The sequence below is a fragment of the Oncorhynchus mykiss genome, chromosome 25, assembly GCF_057628025.1.
Source record: "Oncorhynchus mykiss isolate SJ-2025 chromosome 25, ASM5762802v1, whole genome shotgun sequence".
Lineage (NCBI taxonomy): Eukaryota > Metazoa > Chordata > Actinopteri > Salmoniformes > Salmonidae > Oncorhynchus > Oncorhynchus mykiss.
Genome location: NC_143046.1, coordinates 12,662,341 through 12,680,000, shown reverse-complemented (window position 1 = coordinate 12,680,000; position 17,660 = coordinate 12,662,341).

Genomic DNA, 17,660 nt, shown 5'->3' with positions numbered 1-17,660 from the left:
TTCAGGTCCTGAGCTACAGGCAGTTACATTTGGGTATGTCATTTTAGGCGAAAAGTTTAAAAAGGGGCCACACCTTAACATATAAAATGTATTAATCAAGTTCACACAGGCAGTCCTGCCTCGGATAGAGTATGTAAATGATGTCCAGTGATCAAGGCATTAGCATAATACCAGACTCATAGCATGCCATTGTCTTACATTGACATCCCAATTACCGTATCTCATCTCATTATAATCACCTAATGATGTAGACTACACTGTGGTTAAGAGTCGTTTGTGAACTACAAGACAGATTACTGTCAGTATTACAAAACATCCATTCTTAATGAGAGCTCTCTACTCTCTCTGTTCTCATACCGTCTTGTCTCCTCTCCTTCTCTCCTTCCTTCTTCCTCCTTCCTTCTCCCTGTCCTTCTCCTTCTCTCCATCTTTCTTCCTCCTTCCTCCTCTCTTCTCTCCTTCCCTCTTCTCTCCTTCTCTCCTTCTCTCTTTCTCTCCTTCCTCCTCTCCTTCCTCCTTCTCTCCTTTCTCCTTCTCTCCTTCCTCCTTATCTCCTCTCCTTCCTCCTTCCTCCTCTCCTTCTCTCCTTTTCTCTTATTCTCTCCTTCTCTCCTTCTCTCTTTCCTTCTCTCCTTCTCTCCTTCTCGCCTTCTCGCTTTCATTCTCTGCTTCCTCCTCTCCTTCTCCTCTCCTTCCTCCTTCTCTTCTTCCTCCTCTCTTCTCCTTCTCTCCATCCTCCTTTTCTCCTTCTCTCCTTCTCTCCTTCCTCCTCTCCTCTCCTTCCTCCTTCTCTCCTTTCTCCTCTCCTCTCCTCTCTTTCTCAACTTTCCAGTCTCTCCCTCTCACTGACTGTCTCCATCCATTAAAGAAAAAAATAAGAAACAACTGTGATGCAATCACCATGGTTACAGCTGTTCTCACTCTGTGGTGTTATAGTAATAATCACCATGGTTACAGCTGTTCTAACTCTGTGGTGTTATAGTAATAATCACCATGGTTACAGCTGTTCTCACTGTGGTGTTATAGTAATAATCACCATGGTTACAGCTGTTCTCACTGTGGTGTTATAGTAATAATCACCATGGTTACAGCTGTTCTCACTGTGGTGTTATAGTAATAATCACCATGGTTACAGCTGTTCTCACTCTGTGGTGTTATAGTAATAATCACCATGGTTACAGCTGTTCTCACTCTGTGGTGTTATAGTAATAATCACCATGGTTACAGCTGTTCTCACTCTGTGGTGTTATAGTAATAATCACCATGGTTACAGCTGTTCTCACTGTGGTGTTATAGTAATAATCACCATGGTTACAGCTGTTCTCACTGTGGTGTTATAGTAATAATCACCATGGTTACAGCTGTTCTCACTCTGTGGTGTTATAGTAATAATCACCATGGTTACAGCTGTTCTCACTCTGTGGTGTTATAGTAATAATCACCATGGTTACAGCTGTTCTCACTCTGTGGTGTTATAGTAATAATCACCATGGTTACAGCTGTTCTCACTCTGTGGTGTTATAGTAATAATCATCATGGTTACAGCTGTTCTCACTGTGGTGTTATAGTAATAATCACCATGGTTACAGCTGTTCTCACTCTGTGGTGTTATAGTAATAATCACCATGGTTACAGCTGTTCTCACTGTGGTGTTATAGTAATAATCACCATGGTTACAGCTGTTCTCACTCTGTGGTGTTATAGTAATAATCACCATGGTTACAGCTGTTCTCACTGTGGTGTTATAGTAATAATCATCATGGTTACAGCTGTTCTCACTGTGGTGTTATAGTAATAATCATCATGGTTACAGCTGTTCTCACTCTGTGGTGTTATAGTAATAATCACCATGGTTACAGCTGTTCTCACGCTGTGGCGTTATTGTAATAATCACCATGGTTACAGCTGTTCTCACTGTGGTGTTATAGTAATAATCACCATGGTTACAGCTGTTCTAACTCTGGTGTTATAGCAATAATCACCATGGTAACATCTGTTTCCTCCTGCTAATGTTGCTCAGCCACTACTCCGGGATGCTGGTCTTCTAGGCAGAGTTGCAAAGAAAAAGCCATATCTCAGACTGGCCAATACAAATAAAAGATTAAGATGGGCAAAAGAACACAGACACTGGACAGAGGTACTCTGCCTAGAAGGCCAGTATCCCGGAGTCGCCTCTTCACTGTTGACGTTGAGACTGGTGTTTTGCGGGTACTATTTAATGAAGCTGCCAGTTGAGGACTTGTGAGGCGTCTGATTCTCAAACTAGAAACTATAATGTACTTGTCCTCTTGCTCAGTTGTGCACCGGGGCCTCCCACTCCTCTTTCTATTCTGGTTAGAACGAGTTTGCGCTGTTCTGCTAAGGGAGTAGTACACAGCGTTGTACGAGATCTTCAGTTTCTTGGCAATTTATTGAATGGAATAGCCTTAATTTCTCAGAACAAGAATAGTCTGACGAGTTTCAGAAGAAAGCTCTTTGTTCCTGGCCATTTTGAGCCTGTAATCGAACCCACAAATGCTGATGCTCCAGGTACTCAACTAGTCTAAAGAAGGCCAGTTTTATTGCTTCTATAATCAGAACCACAGTTTTCAGCTGTGTTAACATAATTGCAAAAGGGTTTTCTAATGATCAATTAGCCTTTTAAAATGATGAACTTGGATTATTTAACACAACGTGCCATTGGAACACAGGAGTGATGGTTGCTGATAATGGGCCTCTGTACACTTATGTACATATTCCATTAAAAAAATCAGCCGTTTCCAGCAACAATCGTCATTTACAACATGAACAATATCTACACTGTATTTCTGATCAATTTAATGTTATTTTAATGGACAAAAAATGAGCTTTTCTTTAAAAAACAAGGACATTTCTAAGCAACCCCAAACTATTGAACAGTAGTGTATATACAGTAAATGAGGACTTTTCTCTCTGTAGTAAATGTGTGATTGAATAGTCCTCTACTGCAGGGCATCCAGAACGCAACAAACACATAAAGACATGTTGACTTTTGCATTTGGTTTGTAAATATCAACCACATCAACATTCACAAGAGTAAGATTATTGATTTATTTAGTAGTCCATAATAAATCATGTAGTTTACTTGTGAGTCAAAGATAACAGGACAGTTTCAGGAGACAGATGGGTCCAGAGTAACTGGATGAGTAATTCCTTGGTATGGCTTTAGCTCAGCAGGCTACACAAGTCATACCAGGTGGTCATACCAGGTGGTCACACCAGATGGTCACACCAGGTGGTCATACCAGGTGGTCATACCAGGTGGTCAGACCAGGTGGTCAGACCAGGTGGTCATACCAGGTGGTCATACCAGGTGGTCACACCAGGTGGTCACACCAGGTGGTCAGACCAGGTGGTCAGACCAGGTGGTCATACCAGGTGGTCACACCAGGTGGTCACACCAGGTGGTCATACCAGGTGGTCATACCAGGTGGTCACACCAGGTGGTCATACCAGGTGGTCACACCAGGTGGTCATACCAGGTGGTCATACCAGGTGGTCAGACCAGGTGGTCATACCAGGTGGTCATACCAGGTGGTCACACCAGGTGGTCATACCAGGTGGTCACACCAGGTGGTCATACCAGGTGGTCATACATACCAGGTGGTCATACCAGGTGGTCATACCAGGTGGTCATACCAGTAGTCTTCAGTAGTTCTGAGAAAACAACCAATAGGTAGGGGGGAGGAAAGAGACATTCTAAGAGACATTGATATAAAAGTGTCACATGGAAGAAATACAATACTAAGGAATACATATAGATATGCATATAGATACACATTTAATGTTGTTGAGTAAATGCTGTGATACGCACACACACACACACGCACGCACGCACTCACACACACACACACACACACACACACACACACACACACACACACACACACACACACACACACACACACACACACACACACACACACACACACACAGTGCCAAGCCATGATCATTTTATTTCATGTCAATTAGAATATGCTAATAGATTGCCACTGCCTCGCTGTTTGCCGGAGAAAATTGCTCTCATTTTGATGTGCATATTAATTATCCAGAGAAGAAGAGCGATGAGAAGACCAGGTTTGGTTTTGTTGAAAGTGGTGCACTAAATAGGGAATAGGGTGCCATTAGAAGAGGCAACCCTATTGAAATCAGCAGGTTTGATTTGTCCTCTTTAATTGATATAATAAAGAGGAAGGCTTTCTACAGTCAACAGCAGCAACTCACCTTATAATTAAGGCCTTTATTGAGATTCTATAGACATTTCAGCCTGACTATTGAAACAATGATTCATCTTTCAGAGTGAGTTAAAACACACACACACACACACGTAAGATCTTACCTCTGTCAGTGTTGGCTCAGGAGGACCTGGTATTTCCTCCAACGATAAATACACAAACTCACTACATTTTTAATGCAACTCATTTTTCAAGGCATTACACCTCTGTCATTGGAGATGGCTTTGTGTTGATGGGCTATAGATGGGTTTGCTCCATATAACTAGCTCTGACACGAGGAGTCAGGAACCGCCTCTAAATGTGTAACATTCCATCTTCCTGACAGGTCCACTAATCATTGGGTTGAACCAAAACAGAGGTAATAGGTGAGGACCAAATTGATACCAAATTACCCCTAATAATCACCCCCTGAAGGTAATTAACGCCTGGGCAGTGTCGTGTGTGTGTGTTTAAGTGTGTGTATTTTAGTGAGGGCGGCTGGGCTAATTGGTAGCTAATTAAAGGGAAGTGCACCCAGCTGCATCTGGACAGTCCTAATGAAGGACAACAGACACAATGGGCTTGTTGGACATTGCAGAGCACATAGCAGATGACTGCCGACTGACTGATCTACAAATAATTTTACATCATAAATAAATACTCATTATTACACACACACACACACGCACGCACGCACGCACGCACGCACGCACACACACACACACACACACACACACACACACACACACACACACACACACACACACACACACACACACACACACACACACACACACACACAGTGAAACACGCACACACACAGTGAAAGACACACACACACACACAGTGAAACACACACACACACAGAGACACACATGGTATTACTTCAGTAGTTTTTTGGGGAATGTGTACTTTACTTTGCTATTTATATTTTTTGAGAACTTTTACTTCACTACATCCCTAAAGACAATTATGCACTTTTTACTCAATACATTTTCCCTGACACCTAAAAGTACTTGTTACATTTTGACCGGAAAATGGTTCAATTCACACACTTATCAAGAGAACATCCCTGGTCATCACTACTGCCTCTGATCTGGAGGACTCACTAAACAGAGAACATCCCTGGTCATCACTACTGCCTCTGATCTGGAGGACTCACTAAACAGAGAACATCCCTGGTCATCACTACTGCCTCTGATCTGGAGGACTCACTAAACAGAGAACATCCCTGGTCATCACTACTGCCTCTGATCTGGTAGACTCACTAAACACAAATGCTTTGCTATCAATATACATATATATTTGGTGGTGCCATATGGTTTGCTTTATTTAAGGAATTTGAAATGATTTATACTTTTACTTTCAATACTTAAGTATATTTAAAACCAAATACTTTTAGACTTTTACTCAAGTAGTATTTAACTGGGTGACTCACTTTTACTGGAGTCATTTTCTATTAAGGTATCTTTACTTTTAGTATGATAATTGGGTTCTCAAACACACACACACACACACACACACACACACACACACACACACACACACACACACACACACACACACACACACACACACACACACACACACACACACACTCACCTCTATTGCTCTGCTTTTCTAAGGCTCTTTTTCACATTGCAATAGGAGCAACACAACTATAACTATAACACAGAGTATAAACTGCAAGGCAGGATGGGGATGTGATTGAGAAGTGGGGAGCAGGGAGGGAAAATACTATTGTGGGTGAATAACTCAAAGAAGATCATTGCTGTGTGTGTGTGTGTGCGTGCCCGCGTGTGCGTGTGTGGACCTGTTTAACTATACTTGTGGGGACCAGAATAGAAACTAACAGAAATTGACCAAATGGGGACATTTTGTTGGTCCCCACGAGGTCAAATGCTATTTCTAGGGGGTTTAGGGTTAAGGTTAGAATTAGGTTTAGAGTTAGAATTATGTTAACTTTTAAGCTTTCTGCCACTATCAGATATGTCTCTGTCTTTGGAAATGTTCTTGTTACTTACAACCTCATGCTAATCGCATTAGCCTACATTAACTTAACCATCCCGCAGAGGACCCACCAATCCCGAAGAAGCTTAAACTTATTCGGAAGTTTGGATGAATGAGGTGCCCAAAGTCCTCAGGCCCAAAAGCTAGGATATGCATATTGTAGTATTGGATAGAAAACATTCTAAAGTTTCCAAAACTGTTAAAATAATGTCTGTGAGTATAACAGAACTGATATGGCAGGTGAAACACAGAGGACAATCCATCCAGAAAAATACATTTCAGCTCACTCTTGATTTCTATGGCTGTCAATGTAAATATAAAAGGAAGACCTCCCAGGTTGCAGTTCCTAGGGCTTCCACTAGATGTCAACAGTCCTTAGAAAGAGTTTCAGGCTTGATTTTTGAAAAAACGAGCTAGAATTTGTTGTTTTAGTAAGTGGCTCCCATTTTGGCTGTAGTGTTTATTCGGCGTTCCGGTGAGTGCGCGTACTTCGTTATTTATCTCTGGTATTCTCCGTCTTAAATGATATTGTTTTTTACATATTAGGGTACCTGAGGATTGATTAGGAACATTGTTTGATATGTTTGGAAGAAGTTTATTGGTAACTTGCGGGATTCATTTGTATGCATTTTGAACGAGGGAAACTGGTGGATTACTGAGTCTAGCGCGCCAATGAAACAGACTTTTTTGGGATATAAAGAAAGACTTTATTGAACAACAGGACCACTTGTTATGTAGCTTGCAACCAGATGAAGATCTTCAAAGGTAAGTCATTTATTTTATCGGTCTTTCTGACTTTCGTGGCGCCTGCTTGGTTGGAAAATGTATGTAATGCTTTTGTGTGAGGAGGCGCCGTCCTCAGATAATTGCATGATGTGCTTTCGCCATAAAGCCGTTTTGAAATCTGACAACGCGGCTGGATTAACAAGAAGTTAAGCATTTAAATGATGTATGACACTTGTATTTTCATGCATGTTTAATATTTCGATTTGTTTAATGTTTGTGTTTGTTGAATGTTTAATATTACGATTTCTGCAATTTCCCCGGATGTTGTCAAGGTGAGACGCTAGCGTCCCAATGATCCATAAGAATTAAACCACTAGAGTGTTGCTTTATCAGTAGGGTTAGGGTCATTGTCCTGCTGGAAGGTGAATCTCTGTCCCAGTCTCAAATCTCTGGAAGACTGAAACAGGTTTCCCTCAAGAATTTCCCTGTATTTAGCGCAATCCATCATTCCTTCAATTCTGACCAGTTTCCCAGTCCCTGCTGATGAAAAACATCCCCACAGCATGATGCTGCCACCACCATGATTCGCTGTGGGGGTGGTGTTCTCGGAGTAATGAGAGGTGTTGGGTTTGCACCGGACATAGCGTTTTCCTTGATGGCCAGAAAGCTTACTTTTAGTACCTTCTTCCACATGTTTAGGGAGTCTCCCACATGCCTTTTGGTGAACACCAAACGTGTTTTCTTATTTTATTCTTTAAGCAATGGCTTTTCTGTTCACTCTTCCATAAATCCCAGCTCCATGGAGGGTACGGCTTAAAGTGGTCCTATGGACAGATACTCCAATCTCCACTGTGGAGCTTTGCAGCTCCTTCAGGGTTATCTTTGGTCTCTTTGTTGCCTCTCTCTGGTTAATACCCTCCTTGCCTGGTCTGTGAGTTTTGGTGGGCAGCCCTCTCTAGGGAGGTTTGTTGTGGTGCCATATTCTTTATTTTTTTTAATAATGGATTTAATGGTGCTCTGTGGGATGTTCAAAGTTTCAGATATTTTTCTATAACCCAACCCTGATCTGTACTTCTCCACAACTTCGTCCCTGATCTGTTTGGAGAGCACCTTGGTCTTCATGGTGCCGCTTGCTTGGTGGTGCCCCTTGCTTAGTGGTGTTGCCTTTCAGAACAGGTGGGGCCTTTCAGAGCAGGTGTATGTATATTGAGATCATGTGACAGATCATATGACACTTAGGTTGGACACAGGTGGACTTGATTTAAGTAATTATGTGACTTCTGAAGGTAATTGGTTGCACCAGATCTTATTTAGAGGCTTCAGAGCTAAGGGGTGAATACATATATATACATATATACACGTAACGCTTTTCCTTTATTTGTAATTATTTTTGTTTAAACAATTTCACTTCACCAATTTGGACTATTTTGTGTATGTCTATTACATGAAATCCAAAAAAAATCTATTTAAATGTTAGGTTGTAATGCAACAAAATAGGAAAAACGCCAAGGGAGATGAATACTTTTGCAAGGCACTGTATAGATACAACAGTAGCTAAGATAGGGAGAAGTCTGCCCATACACCAAGCTGTTTGTTTAAACTACTGGCACACAGCTCTGACACCCATCCATACCCCATAAGACACGCCACCAGAGGTCTCTTCACAGTCTCCAAGTCCAAAACAGACTACATAGAGTACAGTACAGTACTACATAGAGCCATGAATACATGGAACTCTATTCCACATGTAAGCAGTAAAATTAGATTTAAGAAACTGATAAAAATACACCTGAAACAGTGGGGACTGTGAGGCAACACAGACATAGGCACAGACACACGCACACACACGATAACATACATAATAATAATAAAATAATAAAATAATATTATACACACCTACACATGGACTTTGTGTTGTAGATACAGTGCCTTCGGAAAGTACTCAGACCCTTTGATTTTTCCCACTACTTGTTATGTTATAGCCTTATTCTAAAATGGATTAAATATATTTATATAATATAATATAATATATATATAATATATATATATATATATGTCCTCAGCAATCTACACTCAATACCCAATAATTGTTTTAAATGTTTGCAAATGTATAAAAAATTAAAAAGTATTCAGATCCTTTGCTATGAGACTCGAAATTGAGCTCAGGTGCATCCTGTTGCCATTGATCATCCTTGAGATCTTTCTACAACTTGATTGGATTCCACCTGTGGTAAATTCAATTGATTGGACATGATTTGGAAAGGCACACCAGAGTTGACAGTGCATGTCAGAGAAAAAAATCAAGCCACGAGCCAGAATTTTCAGTAGAGCCCCGAGACAGGATTGTGTCGAGGCACAGATCTGGGGAAGGGTACCAAAAAATGTATGCAGCATTGAAGGTCCCCAAGAACACAGTGGCCTCCATCATTCTTAAATGCAAGGAGTTTGGAACCACCAAGACTCTTCCTAGAGCTAGTCACCCGGCCAAACAGAGCAATCGGGGGAGAAGGGCCTTGGTCGGGGAGGTGACAAAGAACCTTATGGTCACTCTGACAGAGCTCTAGAGTTCCTCTGTGGAGATGGGAGAACCTTCCAACAGTACAACTATCTCTGCAGCACTCCACCAATCAGGCCTTTATGGTAGAGTGACCAGACAGAAGCCACTCTTCAGTAGAAGGCACATGACAGCTCTCTTGGAGTTTGCCAAAAGACACCTAAAGATTCTCAGACCATGAGAAACAAGATTCTCTGATCTGATGAAACCAAGATTGAACTCTTTGGCCTGAATGACAAGCATCACATCTGGAGGAAACCTGGCACCATCCCTACGATGAAGCAGGGTGGTGACAGCACCATGCGGCATGGATGTTTTTCAGCGACAGGGACTGGGAGACTAGTCAGGATCAAGGCAAAGATGAACGGAGCAAATTACAGAGAGATCCTCGATGAAAACCTGCTCCAGAGCGCTCAGGACTTCAGACTGGGGCAAAGGTTGAACTGCCAAAAGGACAACAACCCTAAGCACACAGCAAAGACAATGCAGGAGTGGCTTCGAGACAAGTCTCTGAATGCCCTTGAGGGGCATAGCCAGAGACCAGACTTGGACCCGACCGAGCATCTTTGGAGAGACCTGAAAATAGCTGTACATTTATAGAGAAGAATGGGAGAAACTACCCAAAGCTTGTAAAGTCATTCCCAAGAAGACTCAAGGTTGTAATCGCTGCCAAATGTGCTTCAACAAAGTGCTGAATAAAGGGTCTGAATAATTATGTAAATATGATATTACCGTTTTTATTTAAAAAAATATAAATTAGGAAAGGATTATAAAACCTGTTTATGCTTTGTCATTATGGGGTATTGTGTGTAGATTGATGAAAGAAAAAATGAATTAATACATGTTAGAGTAAGGCTAGAGAAGGATAATCTTGCTGGACCCCACAACTACAAATACATTTCCTGCAGTCATTATAAGGGGACACATTTAAATGTCTTGGAATAGCCTAGTCAAAACACAGACCTCAATCCAATTGAGAATCTGTGGTATGAGTTAAAGATTGCTGTACACCAGCGTAACCCATCCAACTTGAAGGAGCTGGAGCAGTTTTGCCTTGATGAATGGGCAAAAATCCAAGTGGCTAGATGTGCCAAGCTAATAGAGACATACCGCAAGAGACAGCTGTAATTGTTGCAAAAGGTGGCTCTACAAAGTATTGATTTTGGGGGAGTGAATAGTTATGCACGCAGAAGTTTTCTGTTTTTGTGTCTTATTTCTTGTTTGTTTCACATCTTCAAAGTGGTGTCATGTGGTGTAAATCAAATGATACAAACCCCCCAAAAATCAATTTTGATTTCAGGTTGTAAGGCAACAAAATAGGAAAAATGCCAAGGGGGTGAATACTTTTGCAAGCCACTGTATGTTTTGACCCTATTAGTCAACAATCCAGGGTTACTCCAAGCAGATGAGTCACCTCAAATTGCTCAATTTCCACATTATTCATCACAATATTTAGTTGAGGTGTAGGGTTTAGTGAATGATTTGTCCCAAATACAGTGCTTTTAGTTATTGAAATATTTAGGCATAACTTGTTCCTTGCCACCCATTCTGAAACTAACTGCAGTTCTTTGTTAAGTGTTGCAGTCATTTCAGTCGCTGTAGTAGCTGACGTGTATAGAGTCGAGTCATCTGCATACATTGACACACTGGCTTTACTCAAAACCAGTGGCATGTCGTTAGTAAAGATTGAAAAATATAAGGGGCCTAGACAACTGCCCTGGGGAATTCCTGAATCTGGTCAAACACAATTTTTTCCAGAAGTTTACTAAGTATTGGTAATAGGCTGATCAGTCTAATATTTGAGCCTGTAAAGGGGGCTTTACTATTCTTAGATTGCGGAATGACTTTTGCTTCCCAGGCCTGAGGGAACACAGTTTCTAGTAAGCTTAAATTGAAGATATGGCAAATAGGGGTGGCACTATCGTCTGATACTATCCTCAGTAATTGTCCATCCAAGTTGTCAGACGGTGGCTTGTTATTGTTGATATACAACAATTATTTTGTAAATTCTCCCAGTCACATGACATTCCTGGGGCAGCAGGAAGTAGCCTAGTGGTTAGCGCATTGGGCATTGGGCCAGTAACCAAAACATTTCTAGATCAAATCCCTAAGCTGACAAGGTAAAAATCTGTTGTTCTGCCCCTGAACAAGGCAGTTAACCCACTGTTCCTAGGCCGTCATTGTAAATAGGAATTTGTTCTTAACTGACTTGCCTTGTTAAATAAAAAAAATCTTCCCTTCCTAAATCTCTACCTCCTCTTTCCACCCTTTCTGATTGCTTAACTCTTCTCTCCTCCCTTTCACCCTTTCTGGCTCCTCTCTCCTCCCTTTCACCATTTCTGGCTCCTCTCTCCTCCCTTTCACCATTTCTGATTCCTTAGCTCCTCTCTCCTTACTTTTAACCTTCCAAAGTTCCTCCTCTTTTTATAGCAGAACCAAGGCTGTTCTAATTTACCCTATCAGAGGCTGTAGCTCCTCTGTCCTCGCCTGTGGCACAGAACCACCTACTGTGTGTGTGTCTGAAATATGACTGCATGGTTTAGAGAGAGAGAAAGAGAGTGAGCAAGATGGAGAGAGAAAGAGAGCAAGAGGGAGAGAGGGAGAGAGAGAGGGATGGAGGGAGAGAGGGAGAGAGAGACAGAGAGAGAGAGAGAGAGAGAGAGCGAGAGAGAGAGAGAGAGAGAGAGAGAGAGAGGGGGAGAGAAGAGAGAGAGCGAGAGAGAGAGAGAGAGAGAGGGAGAGAAGAGAGAGCGAGAGAGCAGGAGAGAGAGCGAGAAGGAGAGAGCGAGAGAGAGGAAGAGAGAGAGAGAGAGAGAGAGAGAGAGAGAGAGAGAGAGAGAGAGAGAGAGAGAGAGAGGGGAAGAGAGAGAGGGAGAGAGAGAGAAAGAGAGAGAGAGAGCGAGTGAGAAGGAGAGAGCGGGAGGGAGAGAGAGGAAGAGAGAGAGAGAGAGAGTGCCCATGGCGAGAGTGAGAACAGAAAGGGAACACCTAACTCATGTCCTTATTGAATTCTCCACTAATTGTCTGGAAGGGTCTGCATTCAGGTGTGGAATAATTCTGGACGGCCGCAGCACTGAATTTCTACTGCTGTTTTCCCTATGGTCCTGCTGTAATGCCCGGGGTGTAGTGGAGGAAGAAGTCAGATGCAGGAAACAGAGAGTTCAGAGTAGCGATACTTCTTCATTCACCACACAGGTGAAAACGACGCATTAGCTCGCCCGCCTAAAAACAAAAAGGTGAAATGAAGTGACCTTTTTTTTTAAATATATTTGATAAAGAATTGGAGTGTGTTTTCCAATGTTCCTGAACTTAGAATTTCATTGGAAGTTATTGTCATATACGTCAGAGCATCCAGCTAATAAAGTGAGATAGCACACCTGGTATCTACTCCACACCTGGTATCTACTCCACACCTGGTATCTACTCCACACCTGGTATCTACTCCACACCTGGTGTCTACTCCACACCCTGTATCTACTCCGCTATGCAATCAGAACCATTCCTTTCCTCCATCTCTCTCTCTCTCTCTCTCTCTCTCTCTCTCTCTCTCTCTCCCCCCTATCCCTCTCTCTCACTCTGCTCCAGTCTCCCTCTCATTCCCCCTCTCCCTCCCTCTCTCTCCTCCTATCCCTCTCCCTCTCTCTCCTCCTATCCCTCTCCGTCTCTCTCCTCTAGTTCCTCCGGACATCTCTGATCCTGTTAGCCATAGTTCAGTGGTGGCAGGACAGACCCAGAACTCGGAGCCAGAACTCGAACCCAGAACTTAGATCCAGAACTCGAACCCAGAACTCTGACCCAGAACTCGAACCCAGAACTCGAACCCAGAGCTGCTTCAGAGGAAGGCTTTTAACTCTAGTTAGGTAAGATGTGAATGAATCATAACTTGGAACAACACCTGCAGTTCTTATCTGCTCTTTCTCCCTCTGTGCACCTAGGAGGAATCTGAATCTGTACTGCACTGTGGGATAGAACACAATAGAATACAATAGAATACAATAGAATCCAATAGAATACAATAGAATAGAATACAATACAATACAATACAATACAATACAATACAATACAATAGAATACAATACAATAGGCAGTAGCATGCATTCTATGTATAAGCATTTCGCTACACCCGCAATAACATCTGCTAAATATGTGTATGTGACCAATAAAATTAGATTAGATTTGATTTATAGGTACACTGCACAGTACCACCAGATGTCAAAGGAATGACAGAGTTTCAACTATTCATGAACTGTTCTCTGGGTCTGAATAATTAGTTGCCTTGAGACTCCCAGCCAGTTAAACAATGTCGCCAGAGATCAGCCCAACGTACTTGCAGCACAGTACACTCTAGTTTCAAGATTCAAGTTTTATTAGTCGTATGTAGGGATACACATGGTATATACTGTCCAATCAAATGCTTACCTGCTGGTTCCTTCTGGACGATGGAACAACAATAACAAATATCGTTTTTTACAATCACTTTGGCACTGATTTCAGAAACCTCATTTTTCAAAACTCTAGACACAAAAATCACAACCAATGATCAAAATGCAATTTTTTCCAATTGATTGGATACAATATACATAAAGCTAAGATCATTTGTTCATTGAACTAAAATCACCTGTTCAAAATAACCCAACATCGAAGTATTACCATTTCAAAATGGAATTCACACATTACATCTGAGATGACTGTCTATTCATTTCATTACAATTATCTAACTATCAATTGATACAACTGCTCAAAATGATAAGTAACTGTTGTGTTACTCTTAATGCATAGTTTTATGGAAACTGACAAACAATTTTCCATGTTTAGATCATGAAAGTTTCAGGATAACGAGATCCATTGACACCAATTACCATGGAACATGAACCAATTGGAGTGAGTGAGTGAGTGAGTGAGTGGATGTGAGTGGATGAGTGAGTGGATGTGTGTATATGTGGATGAGTGTATGTCTGTGGGTGTGTGTGTGAGTGAGTGCATGTGCTCTAATATGTGGAGAATCAGTGCAGGTGGTCAGTTCAGTTCAAGTGTTCAGCAGTCTGATGGCTTGTAGAAACTGTCTCTGAGCCTGTTGGTATCAGACCTCATACTCCAATACTGTCTGCCCGACTAGAGGGAGTGAACAGCTCGTGGATGGAGTGTGTGAGATCCTTGATCATGATATGGGCTTTTCTCAGGCACTGTTTCAAGTATATGTCCTGGATTTGTGGGAGCACGGTCTCAGTGATGAACTGGGCTGTCTTCTCCACCCGCTGAAGGGCGTTGCGGTCGTGGATCGAGCAATTTCCGTACCAGACCGCGATGCAACCGATCAGGACACTCAATGGTGCGTCCTGACCGGTTGGAGAGGACCCAGGGTGGCATTATGAATTCATTCAGCTGCCTTAGGAAGCAGAGACACTGCTGAGACGCTGCTGAGACGCTGCTGAGACGTTGCTGAGAGGCTGCTGAGAGGCTGCTGAGATGCTGCTGAGATGCTGCTGAGTGGCTGCTGAGACGCTGCTGAGAGGCTGCTGAGAGGCTGCTGAGAGGCTGCTGAGATGCTGCTGAGAGGCTGCTGAGATGCTGCTGAGAGGCTGCTGAGATGCTGCTGAGTGGCTGCTGAGATGCTGCTGAGACGCTGCTGAGATGCTGCTGAGTGGCTGCAGAGACGCTGCTGAGAGGCTACTGAGAGGCTGCTGAGAGGCTGCTGAGATGCTGCTGAGAGGCTGCTGAGAGGCTGCTGAGATGCTGCTGAGTGGCTGCTGAGACACTGCTAAGAGGCTGCTGAGAGGCTGCTGAGAGGATGCTGAGAGGCTACTGAGATGCTGCTGAGTGGCTGCTGAGAGGCTGCTGAAACGCTGCTGAGACGCTGCTGAGAGGCTGCTGAGATGCTGCTGAGTGGCTGCTGAGACACTGCTGAGAGGCTGCTGAGAGGCTGCTGAGAGGATGCTGAGAGGATGCTGAGAGACTGCTGAGAGGCTGCTGAGAGGATGCTGAGAGGATGATGATGGCGTTGGTGTCGTACAAAGCCATGCAGTCCTTGGTGAGCAAGGAGTACAGCAGAGGGCTGAGGACATGCCCCTGGGGGGCCCCTGTGTTAAGAGTGGAGGGAGGGAGGGAGAGAGAGAGGGAGGGAAGAACAGAGGTGAGGGGAGAAGAGAGGAAGGAAGGAAGGAAGGAAGGAAGGAAGGAAGGAAGGAAGGAAGGAAGGAAATAAATAAATAAATAAGGAAGGAAGGAAGGAAGGAAGGAAGGAAGGAAGGAAGGAAGGAAGGAAGGAAAGAAATATGAAGGAAGGAAGGAAGGAAGGAAGGAAGGAAGGAAGGAAGGAAGGAAGGAAGGAAGGAAGGAAGGAAGGAAGGAAGGAAGGAAGGAAGGAAGGAAGGAAGGAAGGACAGAGGAAGAACAGAGGTGGGGAGAGATTATATTATCTCTAGTGTACTGGGCATTGTGTAGAGATTCTATTATCTCTTGTACAAAGTGTAATTGTACCGTAGGGGGGTACAGTGTTATCGGGGTGCCAGCATCCCTCTCTGGGAGTAGTGGAGTGTGGTAATCTACCACACCATCTCATTATGCTGTAAACCCCTGGCAGCTGCTCGCATTAGACTTGTATTACATGGTGGTGCTCACAGCTGTTCATAATACTACAGGATGGCAGGGAGGGGAACAAAGACAGACAGACACAAAGACAGACCATTTTTGTCCCAAATGGCACTCTTTTCCCTTTTTAGTACACTACTTTTGACCAGGGAACATGTAGGTCTGATCAAAAGTAGTGCACTATGTGGGGAATAAGGTGCCATTTGGAGTGAGGTCTTAGATAGATCCACATAGCAAGTGTCTCCCATCATAACTAAGGTGTTTTTTGTTGTTGTTTTTTCATTGAATAACTGAAACATACAATATACTTGCAGTGAAGCCGCTCAACAACTGCACCACACCAGTCATCCAAGAGACTCCCATTCAGAGCGACACACAGAAGCATCCAGGATCAATGCCCTGCTCAAGGGCACGTTGACAGATTTCCCACCAGGCCAAAAAACGTGAACCCGAACCCTCCAAGATCCCCCCCACAGTTCCCCAATGGCTGTCGCTTAACCATTCGAGACCCCTCCCACAGCCCACCCCCCCCCAGAATAAAAACGTTTTAAAAAATAAATAATAATACAATTAATTCCATTCCCCAACCCCAAGAATCTCCCAATGCACTAACCACCAACCAAGAACCCTCCAATGCACCAACCACCAAGAACCCCCCAATGCACCAACCACCAAGAACCCCCCAATGCACCAACCACCAAGAACCCCCCAATGCACCAACCACCAAGAACCCCCCAATGCACCAACCACCAAGAACCCCCCAATGCACCAACCACCAAGAACCCCCCAATGCACCAACCCCCAAGAGAATGAACGAAAGAGAAAAAAGAAAAAGACAGAAGAAATACTGTATATGCTTGTGTACAAACACCTGCACGGCATCAGCCTCAGACAAACCTCAGTGTGATTCAAACATACTTTTTATTACGTTATATTTTCACATTGTGTTTGACTTTTATCTTTGACCATCATTCTATCTCCCGAACAGCAACTCCACTCCCACTTGTCTCCACTTCCACATCCCAACCCTCAGCTTCCCTCAGCTCATCCCATCTATCTCTGCTGGCCAACCTCTTCAGATTTCTACGCAACACATATCTTTCAACTATGCTGTGATAGTTAATGTACAATTTCAATCTATCTAATCGAATTGAATCCACAGATTGTGAGTTGAAGATAAATAGTTTTACTAAGAGTATTAGTATATTAGTAATTGACTGACCCGGTCTCTCCAGATCTCCTAACAGTACTATTTGTAAGGGTCAATTTTAGATCAATGCTATTCATTTTCAGCCATTCCTGAACCTCAGACCAGAAACAGGCTACCTGAGGGCAATACCAAAATAAATGGTCTATTGATTCTGTATCCTCACAACAAAATCTGCAGAGCTTCGATGATTTTATGCCCCAAATATTCAACATTTTGTTGGTGGCAAGAATTCAATATAATAATTTTACCTGAGAAGCACGAGGTCTCAAATCTTGCGTTGTTATATCAACTTATACACCCTGTACAATGGAATCAGTACATCAAATATCTCTTCCCAACT